The sequence below is a fragment of the Microcaecilia unicolor genome, chromosome 3, assembly GCF_901765095.1.
Source record: "Microcaecilia unicolor chromosome 3, aMicUni1.1, whole genome shotgun sequence".
Taxonomy (NCBI): domain Eukaryota; kingdom Metazoa; phylum Chordata; class Amphibia; order Gymnophiona; family Siphonopidae; genus Microcaecilia; species Microcaecilia unicolor.
The window spans coordinates 391251504-391264897 of NC_044033.1; the positions used below are offsets into that span (position 1 = coordinate 391251504).

General features: G+C 41.7%; 2 non-coding genes across 2 annotated transcripts; both read left to right on the plus strand.

Annotated features, from left to right (window-relative positions):
* Positions 1-5378: 5378 nt before the first annotated feature.
* TRNAV-UAC lies at positions 5379-5451 on the plus strand. The gene has a single exon. It is a non-coding gene; the product is annotated as a tRNA-Val (tRNA).
* Positions 5452-5756: 305 nt separating this feature from the next.
* On the plus strand, positions 5757-5829 carry TRNAV-CAC. The gene has a single exon. It is a non-coding gene; the product is annotated as a tRNA-Val (tRNA).
* Positions 5830-13394: the final 7565 nt, after the last annotated feature.

Consider the following 13394-nt stretch of genomic DNA (forward strand, 5'->3'; position numbering starts at 1 on the left):
GTATGTCCCAGGAAAAAGCCCCTGAAAATTACTATAGAAGTGGTAGAAAAATAGAGAGAAAAACGAAATATTCCAAGGCAAAACAAAACAAATGTAAGCTCTTCGGGGAAGGCACAGTCATAAACAAGTCATTAGTTGGAACACATTACCAGACCTAAAAATGCCAAAGACATCACTTGTCATGCAGCAATGGAAAATAGAATTTTCTAGCCAACAAGCCAGTGAAAGGAAACACCGATTTCAACAAAAGGCAAGAAAATGTATATTAACAAAGACTTTATAACATGTGTAGTCGGGAGTTATAGTCCTAGAATAAATGAAATAAAGTTAAATACATATTAAATGCTTTTGGGGCGGGTACCGGATAAGTTGGAAGTAGCATCTAAACGGGAAAACATAAGAGAAGCATGTAATTCAATAAATTGTCAAACAGGACGCCAAAATCGTGGTGCAAAGATGACAAGTTAATACCTATAAATATGACAAATTACACTCAGAAAAGGAACATAGTAAATAAAATAAACCCAAATGCAATGGCAGGAGGCTGTTGTGCTTAAACAGGTGAAAGGGAAAAGAAACAAATTAAAACATGTGATTCTTACACCAAGAACTTCTAATGATTCGGCATAAAACATACATACTAGTCAGTGACTGAAATGGTATGTCTAAATGATGACAAACAGAACAGCTGCAGCATTAGAAGGAAAGATAAGGCAGGGTTATAAAGAACCAACAGGAAATAACTGAAGAAGTGAAGTAACGCTGTATTATCATGGCACGCAGCCATCATCTTCTCAACCAAAAAGGTAAAACTTATTTTATATGCATATCTATTAAGGTAAAAGTAAAGGAATGCTTCTATATAGTACATAATACTTCTACTATCATATAAGTTATACAAGGGATTATCTAGCTCTTAATGTAACAATAAACCACTGTAATTTTATGTGACTTTCTGTGTTGGATCCCGGTTTACAATGCTGTCGAGTAAAAACAGAAAATTTGTTATAAAGACTTACACAATTTAATTCATTATAGAACCATATTATTTAAAAATGATTGTCATTCTCAGGACGTGGAAATATTCATCAGGAAATGTTATAACATAGCTCATTATTACAAGTGTTTAAAATAAGCCAGAACGAAAATCACAATGCAAGCGAGGAAGTGTAGTATTTCTTGTAGATAACGTTATAATATAGTCCTTAAAATATCAGATCAAACGTATTGCAGTCCTTAGGAACTATTGTGTAAGGAACCAGGGAGTTAATGTTTGAGAAAGTATGACAATTCTAACTGCGTTATGTGTTCATATGAAAGCTGAAACTGTCAATTCTACACTTAATACGACAGCTCCTTTAAGGCAAAAATTTCTAATGTCTTCTACTGTGTTTTTTTAAAATAACGGCAATCTAAATTTCATTACTACCAGCATATCGCTTGATTCTGTTAAGTAAGGGTTAATTTTTAGTTTCCGGACTAAGGCTTCCTAGAAGCATTGTAATGTGATCACAGGAAACCACACTAGGACAAAGAAGGAGAAAGCTGGTTTTTTTTTTTAAAGGGGAAAGTCAAGTAATGTATGTTTGAAGGTGTGGCACGATAAGGTCTATCAAACTGTCACTTGCAGCACAAAAAGAAAGAAAAACCTGTCTCGGGGTTAAAATCACGGCTCAGAGACAGAATGAGAAAGCATTAGAGTCTCAGACGGTCTATTGTTTAAGGGAAATGAGATAAAAGAGAAAGAAACGCTCAAAAGTCAAAGCAATATGAGCAGAAAATTTTGGAAAGTGGGGGACAACGTCCTAATAAAATGACACAAAAGAGGAGAAAAAAGTATGCCCTGATAAAAGGAGAATGCAGAGTAAGACTAAAATGCAGTGCCATAATTTTAAAAGTGAAAGCAAAAAATACATCCGTACAATCTTACATGCTCAGAGGTGCACGTATAACGGACTTGGCAGCATGAGGCATGAAAAGATAAGTCATTTTACAATTATGAGGGGAAACCGGAGTTGAAAGACATGAGAGAGAGTTAGTTAGACGGATTTTAGGAACAATACAGTTGACAGAGGGTTAAAAAGAATACCTGTGTAAATGACTGTTTAACTTGTACCACTTCAGCGTAGAACAGGGACAAAAAACGAACGGAAAAGGGGGAGAGGGAAAAAAAAAAAATCACTTTCTTAGCTTTTAAAAGTGAACTGTAGAGCCTCCTCTGCCAAAGCAGTGCTGGACTGATAAGGCAGCTAAAGTGGGCAAGCTTCCCAGATTCTCATGTCCTTGAGATAGTGAACTACAGCACTTGTTAGAGAAAACCTTTAAAAGCTACAGAAAGAAATGGCAGTTTCGGAAGCCTGGATAAGGATATTAAAAAATGTGAGAAAAAGGGGTTTAGAACTTACAATTCTTCGGGCAAGGTGAAATAGATTTACAAAGGCAGATTCGAAGCCCAAGAGGGAGTATATATTTAATAGTAATGTAATAAGCTTTGTTCCGGAAAGAGAATCAACCCTCACAGCACATGGGACTGAGAAAGAAAAAGAAAAGTTTTCTAGGAAATCAAAACAAAATATGATTTCTGGTTTGCACAAGAAGCCAAAAAGGTGTATGTAAGGTATTAAGTTACCCCAATTGGTACCTTATAAATTTTACACGGACCACAGACATATAGTGTAGGAGTCGGTAGAGCATCAGAGAGGAGGGCAGGGAGGATTATTGTGGCAGAGAAAGGGGGACAAGAACAAAATGTTGTGGAGGAAGGGATTCAGATTGGACTTAAGGAAGGAAAAATGGCTATGGGGGTGGGGTGAGAGCACAGGACTGAACAGCTGTGAAAAAGAGCAATCAGTTGAACTACGCAGTAAATAATAAATGAGAAATGAGAAATAAGAAAAGCAGAGACGGAACAGTCAGACAGAGTGCAAAGACACACACAAAGATGCAAAAGGAAAAAGAACGGAATAAGAGATACTACGCAGTTATTCATGCTGCACTAAAAAAGAGCCAAGAAAAGTGTGGACAGGAAGGGGGGGCTGTGGGCTGAGTGGTTAGAGAGAAAGCATAGTTCAGAAGACTGAAGGAACTGATTAGATAAGAGGAAAACAGCAGTTGGACGACGGTAAGCAGCTACAAAGCTGAACACCGTAATTACTGTTTCCAATAGGAAAAAAATGAGGAGGAATAATAAAAGGGACAGTCCCGAGACGTAAAAAGAATCTCGTGGATAACTGTCGCACACACAGAGTGAAGGCAATAGCAGATGTGAAAAGGTGGGGGCTGTCAGTTTTGAGGAGTGGTTATAAGAACAGAGAATTCAAAAGGATTTTAAGGGAGAGAGCAATTTGAAAGCGTGCTGTTCTCCTAGAGTAAAGGAAATTCCCTCGATACGGGAACATACAGAAGAGAAAAGAGCAGGATTAGACCCAGGGGACTAATAGGAGAGGTAGGTAGAAGAAGTTAGGATGAAGGAGAACAGGAAAAGGGATTGGGGAGGAAAATAAGGTCGACAGAAGAAGAAAGAACAGAATACATGATAAGAACAGGGGAACAGGGATTTGAAAAGGAGGGATTAAGACAGAACACAGGGTGGGATTGGAAGCAGAAAATGCGCAATCTCTAAGGATTGTTAAGCGAGAATTGCTAGCATAAAGACCAATCCAAAGATTTTGAACATTGAAATAAGCTTACAGCAAAACCCAAATCGCAGTCGCCTGGATTCGTTGTTATGCTTCATTCACACAACAAGCACACTCTTGCGCACATCACGCAAATCAAAGAGATGGACAGGATAGGAGAAAGAAAAGGGGGTGAGAAAGAACAGAACAGAATATTGAAAGACAGAAACGAAGGTTCGAACGCAGATAGAGATCAGCATAGACAAGGGCAGAGAAGAGTATGTAAGATAGGGGTCAAAAAAAGTGTGCAAGTTTAGTGCTAAAGAAGGGAACCTGCAAAGAACAAAGGGAGAAGACAGAAAAAATAGAAAGACAGGGGTAAGAACAAGAAAATTGGACAGAACAATAGTGCCCAATACCCCTAAAGTGGGCAGTGTCCGTGATAGGGAGAAGGAGAAAAAGGAAGAGGAACAAAATGAAGGAATAACAGCAGGGAAAGATAAGAGAAAGAAAACATCACTATTCCAGTGGTAGCCTTAAAGCTAGGCCATATATTAACAAAAAGTAAGTCACAGAACAAATAAGGGTCCCCACTCCTTTTATCGATGTACTGTGTCCTTGATTCCTTAAGGGCCGGCCGTGCGGTCTCACATCATGCTTGCAAGATGACAAGTGTGCTCAAAAAGTCTGGTTTCTGTAGTGTAGTGGTTATCACGTTTGCCTAACATGCAAAAGGTCCCTGGTTCAGAAACAGCACTCTTGGTTTTTTTTCCCTTGCTTGTGAGCAAGACAGAACGTATGCTGGCCTGGCTCAGTCCAGTCAGCGTGCAATTGGTCATGCTCATAATCTTCGCCTGGCGGCTGCAGCCCTACATCCTTAGCTGTACCAACAGGGTGGGCTGAGTGGCCTACTTCTGACATCGTCTACTTTAGATCCATCATTTATGCAAGGATAGCACCACCGCCTCCGCCTGGACTTCAGATCATACCAGACCCGCACTCCTTCTTCTTCGTACTTGCCTCCTGTGTTGTCGCAAGTCTTAATAATATCTGTAGTGTTCTCCCTTCTTCTGCCACTTTCACCTTTTGGTTGAAATCCTATGTGTGCTTCTGCTCTAGCACTGTATGGACTCCTCTGGAACGCTGTTGTAGGCAATCAGCACTCTCTCACTTCCACTTTTGTCCTCGCTTTTCTTTTGATGTTGCATTCCTTTAACTTCTTGAAATATGTCACTTGCCCCTGAATTTTTTTTTTATCCTTACTGCACTTCACGGATGCTGGCTAGAAATTGGAATGCCGTATCTGCCCTTTGCCTTCATTCTTCTAGAGAGTCCATCTACAGCTCCCTCGGTCTCTGTGTGTATGGCTTCCAGTGCAGTGTGTGCCCCATTTTGGCGATATTCCTTCCTTTAAATTGCCTCCACCCTGTCAAGGTCCTTTTCTAGAGGGGTTCTCCAGAACTGAACAGAGTTCTCAAGGCTGACTCTCAGCATAGCCTGTAGAGCGAAAGTCTCAATGGCGCATTCTACTGCCGTGTTCCGCGTCAGTTATGCAAAGACGGCACAGCTTATAAGAAGTCACTGAGGAAATGGATGTTTTCAGCCTGTTTCAATAGTCTGCTATGCCCCGATATCTGCACACGAGGCAAAAGGGACAAAGGACCTCATTAATCTCACCCTGGTCTCGTGTACCCATAACACAGAAAAACCAAGCGGAAAGGCACGACGAGCACACACACTCCAGGTAAGAGCAACAGGCAGGTTTCTGTAGTGTAGTGGTTATCACGTTTGCTTTACACGCAAAAGGTCCCTGGTTCAACACCAGGCAGAAACACTTCCATTTCACCTCCTTTTCCTACCTGTAAGGAAGACTACAAATGCTGTCTGGAATGTAGCCAGCCCTCACCCTCTGCAGCTGGAGGCAGGGCAAATGGGGCTGGACAGGCCCCCCCAGCCCTCATCTCTCTACCTCGCATACCTCATTTAGGGGCAAAGAACACACTGCCAAGAAAAGTAAGTCACAGAACAAATAAGGGTCCCCACTCCTTTTATCGATGGACTGTGTCCTTGATTCCTTAAGGGCCGGCCGTGCGGTCTCACATCATGCTTGCAAGATGACAAGTGTGCTCAAAGAATCTGGTTTCTGTAGTGTAGTGGTTATCACGTTTGCCTCACACGCAAAAGTTCCCTGGTTCAATACCAGGCAGAAACACTTCCGTTTTACCTCCTTTTCCTACCTGTAAGGAAGACTACAAATGCTGTCTGGAATGTAGCCAGCCCTCACCCTCTGCAGCCGGAGGCAGGGCAAATGGGGCTGGACAGGCCCCCCCCAGCCCTCATCTCTCTACCTCGCATACCTCATTTAGGGGCAAAGAACACACTGCCAAGAAAAGTAAGTCACAGAACAAATAGAGGGTCCCCACTCCTTTTATCGATGTACTGTGTCCTTGATTCCTTAAGGGCCGGCCGTGCGGTCTCACATCATGCTTGCAAGATGACAAGTGTGCTCAAAAAGTCTGGTTTCTGTAGTGTAGTGGTTATCACGTTTGCCTTGTTGGATTATTTGTAGTAAATAATTAGCAGATTTTAGTACACACAGCTTCAGCTTTAGAAATGTTAATTTCTTTCTTCATCTCTCTCTCATTCACCCCTGAATAATTCACTGCTGAGTCACTTTAAAGTTGAAGTAACAAAACATCTGTTTACTCACAGTTTGTAGTTAGATTATAATCAGACAGGCTTATATATACATATTACTATACATTTGTCTTATCAGCTCCTTCCATGTGCTTAGATGGTAATGGATGCTCACACCACCATAGATCCTCTCAGGTTAGGAGAGATCATGAGCTCCATGTGCTCCATGTGCTGCATGTGCTGCATCTGCTGTGTCTAACCCCCACAGGAAGTTGCATAGCTGTGTGACCTCTCTAAGTAATTCACATCAGAGGTCACAGAGTAATCACAGAGAAATAATAGGTGACAGGCAATGCATGTAAAATACAATTACATTCCAACAAACCCCTTCTCATGCATAACTGTCATGCAATTATTTATTCATACAAAGTCCAAGCTTTATACGCAGATTCACAAAATGTTCTCTGGGTAACGGTTTGGTCATGATGTCAGCTGTCATCTCACTGGTGTGACAATAGTGTAGACTGATGACCCCTTCTTTTGCCAACTCTCGCACGTTGTGGTATTTCGTTGCGATGTGCTTGGTGCGTGACTGAACCTTGTCATTCTGTGACAGTCGGATGCAGCTCTGATTATCTTCCATTATCTGGATTGGTCTCTTTTCAGCTATTCCGAAATCCAGCATAAGTTTTTCAATCCATATCAGTTCTCTGCACGCTTCCGATACGGCCACATATTCAGCTTCTGTAGAAGACAAACTCACAATACTTTGTTTATGACTGGCCCATGAAATTTGTACATTTCCATACATAAACACATATCCACTTGTGGATTTATAATCAGAATGATCCCCTGCCCAATCTGAATCACAGTAACATATTAGTTTTGGATTACTATTGGCTGAAATCTTTAATTTACAATCAATGGTACCCTTTAAATACCTTACCATCCTTTTAACTGCAGTCCAATCTGATTTGGTAGGTGAGCTGACCCTTCTGCTCAAAATTCCTACTGCATTTGCTATATCAGCCCTGTATGTGGTAGCTAGATATAAAAGCTTACCTATGGCTGATCTATATTGGATGTTATCTGGTAAAGGTTCTCTTACTGTTTCATCCTTCAGAAAATCAGTGATCATGGGAGTGCTTACAACTTGGGCATCTTGCATACCTAAACTTTCAATAAGCTCATTTATTTTCTGCTTCTGGCTTAGAAGATAAGAACCATCATTTTGTTTCTCAATTTCTATACCAAGATAGTATGACACATTTCCAAGTTCTTTTATCTCAACATTGAGATTTAAACACTTTACAATGTCCTTGTACTCTTGCTCACTTTTGCTTGCAATGAGCAGATCATCAACAAAAGCTAAAATGTATGCATATTGTCCATTTGTGCACCTAGTGTATAAGCATTTATCTGCTTCACCTTGCTTAAATCCTAAATTTGTCAATATTTCATGCAATTTATCATTCCAACATTTTGCACTTTGCTTTAATCCATAAAGACCTTTGTTTAATTTACATACTAGCTGTCTTTGTTTTGTATTTATGAAACCTGTTGGTTGTTCCATGTACAAGTCTTCAGTTATTTCTCCATGAAGAAACGCTGTTTTCACATCAATGTGGTTGACTTGCATGCCTTTTGAGACTGCAATGCTCAGAAGTGTTCTTATTGTCGTGTGTTTCACTACAGGTGCAAACACTTCATCAAAATCTTCTCCATATTTTTGAAGATATCCCTTTGCGACTAATCTGGCTTTATACCTTTCCACTTTTCCTTGTGCATTCCTTTTTAACTTGAATACCCATTTGCATCCTATAGCTTTCTTGCCAGGAGGTAATTTTGTAAGAATCCAAGTATTATTTTTATCCAATGCATCAATTTCTTCTTGTGCAGCTTTATGCCATTCAGCAGCTTCTTCTGCTGGCATTTTCTCAATCTCATCCCATGTTAAGGGCTCTTGAGCTTCTGCTGACTTTGTTAGGTAAGACAGTCTTGGGGGTGGAACACCTTTGTTTTCCCTGGATGAGCGTCTGACAACAGGTTGGTCTGACCTTTCCGCATCCTCTAAATCTGAGAGTCCTTCTCCAATTGATTCCCCTTCTCCAACTGTACTGTCTTCTTCAATGATCCTTTCTGTGTCTGCTTCCTCTGCCTGTTCCTCGTTAGATACAGATGAGTTGCTTTCAGACATCTGCCTTGGTATGGCATTTATATACACTGGCATGTCTATTATGGTTCTAGTTTCATATTCTGGATGATAAGGCTCATCTGGGATAATCCAGCCTTTATCAACCCTTTTGTTTTCATCAAAATATGTAACATGTCTTATGCCAACAATGCCAGTTTTCAGATTCAAAATTCTATATCCTTTGTGTCCTGGAGCATAGCCAACTAAAATGCCCCTTTCTGTTGTGGAATCCAGCTTATGCCTTCTTTGCTTTGGTACATGAGCATATGCTGTACTTCCAAATGTTCTTATGTGTGACAGGTTTGGCTTCCTACCATGCCATGTCTCATGTGGTGTGCGCTCAGCGCCTTTAGTTGGCATTCTGTTTTGTAGGTACACTGCTGTGAGAATGGCTTCCCCCCATAGTCTTTTAGGGAGATTGCTATCTGACAGCATACATCTGGTCATTTCCACAAGTGACCTAAATTTTCTCTCTGCAACAGAATTTTGCTCTGGTGTATAAGCTACTGTTGTGATATGCTGAATGCCTTCTTGTTCTAGAAATGTGCGCATGCTTTGTGAAGTGAACTCACCACCATTGTCGGTCTGAAGAACCTTTGGTTTTCTTTCAAATTTGTTGCTCACCATGGCTACGTATTTCTTCAGCATGTCTGTGACTTGACTTTTCTCTTTCAGCAAATAGGCCACACAATATCTAGAGAAATCATCCAAGAATATTAGCACAAATCTGTTATTTCCCAATGATGGGATATTAAACGGTCCACATAAGTCACTGTGTATTAAGTCCAGCACTTTATTACTCCTATTTCCTGTGTATGCAGGAAATGAGGGTCTCACACCTTTTTGAGTAACACAGTCTATGCATTTCTCCATTTTACCAGCATTTGCACTTATCTGAATGCCGGTGGCCAGTTGCTTACTGTAAAGATCCTGGATCACCTTAGAATCACGATGTCCCAGGCGGCGGTGCCAGATTTCCAGACTACATTTGTTGCAGGAATGGATGCATGAATTTGTGATGCTTCAGGAGTCAGACAGCACACACCAGAATGAGGGAGAAATCTTCTTTATTTGCCAGCAAACAAAGCAGGACATCAGTTCTAGCTCTCTTCTCCTCTCTCTCTGCTCTCTGTGTCTTTGTCTCAGCTCTCTGTGTCTTCTCCTTCTTCTGTCTGTTCCTTCTGTCCTTCTCTTTCTTCTGAGCTCCTTCCTTTCTTCTTTCTGACGTAAACTGCTTCTGCTCCTACTTAAATACTGTTCTATCCAGCCTAGCCTAGCCCAGCCCCCTTACTCTCCAATTGGTTAAGGAATTAGATTGGCTACCTTGCCTCAACCAATCATTACTTTTGAAATATCAGTTACATAGGTTCCAGACATCCTAAACTGACCTCTGACCTGGGGCCCCTTAAGCCAGACATTTGGTCTCCAGTCTCTTACATGTTATTATGATTGATTTCTCATATTCCTAGTACTAACTGCTAACTAAACTCTGGCATTCATTAAAGAGGTCAAAAGCCAATCTTAATTAATAGCATACATATCAGGTTATTACTTCCAAGACCATTCCTGCATTTTACCTATAATTAATCAAGGAGAAGAGAGCTGACTAGTTCTGACCTTTTTCACCTCTCAGCTCCATACACAGAACTAGCTAAGACCATAGTTAATTCAAAACACATGTTGGCCCCCCTTCACTGTAGCCCTACTCAGAACGTCAGACAGAAAGTTGAACAAACATTCCACACAGAATTATTAATTTACACAGAATACAACATATTCTAAAATAAGCATAATCAGATATATCTTATAAGATATATCTATATCTAAGCTATCTACATATTAAGCACTTCTAAATAGTATTTCAGCCTATTCTTAAACTACAATATGTCATATGTCTGGCTCGTGCCTGCTTACAAAACTATTCAGTAAGCCTAATAATTTACAGATGTGCCAGCTAGCATTGGCAATTCACAAGGGACAGAGTTGCATTTCTCACTGACCTTTCCTAACCTTAGCTCGGCCAAACTAGACTCTAATTAATTCCAGCCTGCATTCCTTCACTACTTTGCTGGCAGAGTGAAAAGAATTCAAACTTCAAGCTTTTAATATCATTTCTTATATATATATAATTATTTCTCAGAGTTAACACTTTCTTTGCCCATGGCTGCCTCATTCCCCCCTTTGAGACTAAAATCAGCTTATGCAGAAATAAGTCTCACATCTCAAACTCTGGAGACTATAGTGATCCTAACTAGGAATAGACTTGTGAATTACCATTACCCTACTTGTTAAGGTTCGACGGCATACTGCCGAAGCACATGAGGCCAAGAAACAAAACAAAAACCCTGCTAAAACTAAGACTATTAGGGAAATGAACAAGGGACGTATCCAGGAGGTCAATGACCACCACCAGGAGGTAAGATCTAATCCTCCTCGGTAATCCTCCACATTAAGGCTAGCCAACTGTAGGACTTTATCCATAGCATGCCTAACTACATGCGTCCTATTTATGACAATAGTACAGCACTCTGAAGAATTTAGCACTGTGCAGAGGCCACCCTGGGCTGCAAAGAGATAATCAAGACCCATACGGTTATACCGAGAAACTATACTTAATTCATTAATTTGATCCTGCAATGCATTGACTACTACGTTCAGCTCATGAACTAGAACATGGAGTAGAGACTGAAGTCTCCGAGTAGCCATACCTAGTTCAGTAATACCCGCTACCGGGCCCCCAATTGGAATCCAGGCCGTGGCAGAAAGGGCTACAAGTCTCTTTTTAGTCAGAGGATAAGTAGAATTAATATACTGGAGGGCTAATTCAATCGCCTCATCCTCTGTGGCAACGGAGGAAGGTAAGGACAAAGCCTCTCGCTTAGAGCGGTGCGGGGATAGCGGCTTAAGAGGAATAACTTTAGGAAAATAATTCAAGGTTACCAATACACAAAAATCATATGTGGAGGGAAGAATCATGTGGAGGACATTATCACAGAGCCAGTAATGACCAAGGAGAGGGTGAGGAAAGTTCCCAATAAATGTTGGCTCAGGCTGGACAGGGTACTTAGGGTGCCCATAATGCGAGCCCCTATCCCAGGGGGAACGAAGACGAAATGGAGACTTTGCACACCATAGGCGCCAATCCCCAATTGTGACAGGCTGCTCATTTGTTAGTAACTCTTCATACCCCGGGGACTTATGAAAGTAGAAAATAAGCTTGGACACTATAGTCTTCTCAGTGGTACGCTTAGGAGCCAGATAATCACCTGGGTCATAATCTACAGGTATGGTAGCAGGGCACATAGGAGTACCTGGAGAAACTACCCACACAGATTCTCCTTTTTCTGGGAGAACATTAGTATAGTTACAGGGAATGGGAAGAACAGTTGAGATGCTTCTTGTTAAACAAAACACTCCAGAAGCTGGATAGGGAGACGTAAAAACTGGCCTTAGAGAAGATTCAGAGGGGGAAGTAGCATTATAAAAGGACCACCAAGTATAATCCTGGCTCCAAGGACCTGAACTCGAAAAGTAGGGAGGTATAAGAGCTGGGAGTTGCACAGGAACAGGAACAGCTGGGACATCTGTAGTATAAGGAGAAAATCGGGAACACACAATACAAGGGGAAGTAATCTTTGCCTGGCTAATTAGTTCCTGGACTGAGTGTAACCAAAGGTTGGAGCGAGTTGGGATATTAGGAACAAGGAGGCAAGGAGTAGAAAACAACAAAAGCATCCAAACTACTAACATTTTCTTTCTTCCTAATCTAAAACAAATACAGCAAACTAATTAAGCAATAATATTTCAACAGTCTGTGCTAATCACAGATTACTCTCATATAATGTTCTCAGTCTTTGAGTTCTTATACCAGTTGGGATAGACCCTCAACTGACAAGGATCAAGCTTTCAAATTCCAAGAAAGCCAGAATCAGGCAAGAAAGAGTCTCAGTGTGAAGCCGAAGTTCAGCCGCTCCTGCAGTATGCAGTTGACCCTTCTTTTCAGCTAGTAGATTCTTTGGTTCGGGTCAAGCGCAACTTCAATGGCTCCGCTGGATCACTTTCTGCTCTCCACTGTCTAGGCTCCGTCTGATCCGTGCTGGGCTCAGTCTGATCAGCAGACTTAATTCGAGACCAATGGACCCATGGAGTTATCCCTGCGACCTTCACAGCTGCAGGGGTAGAAAGCAAAACAGTAAAAGGTCCTTTCCATCGGGGCCCCAAAGGCTGGAGCCTCCAGTCTTTCACCCAAACTCTATCCCCTGGCAGGAAGGAATGTACCTGAGCCTGGAAGGGGACAGGGTTTATTTCTCTCACATAAGACTGAAGCTCAGAAATTATCTTACCCAAGAGGGCTACCTGTTCCTGCACCTGGGCAGACCCTAAAATCCCTATGTCTCCCTTAATTCCCTGTAAAATGGCTGGGGGCTTCCCATTAGCTAGAGGTCGACCTCGGTTAAGGGTGGAATTAGTAATGGCTGCCGCTAAAAGGTCGGCCTTCTTCTGCATCTTCCGGTCAGCCTCTCGGCGCACCTCCTGATCTCTATTAATGAAAACCTTGGTTGCGATCTCAATTAGCTGGGTGGTATTCATCCCTGCGAATCCCTCCTGACGCTGCAACTTCTTCCGGATATCTGGCATACTCTGGGCCACCAATGCACTATTCACCATTCTCTGGTTTTCTTGGGCTTCAGGGTCAAATGGGGTGTATGTTCTGTAGGCTTCAATTAGTCGCTCTAGAAAGGCCCCAGGGGATTCAGTTGCCCCTTGGAGAATTTCAGAGACCTTTGCCAGATTAATGGGCCTCTTTATGCCTTTCCTCATACCTTCCAGTAAGTCCCGGCAATAGCCAGACAACAGTTCATAGTGCTGCCTATCATTTGGATCCCAATCTGGAGCTGCGCGAGGAAACCGAGCTCTAACCCATCCCTCTGGGTCCTGTGTCCTCT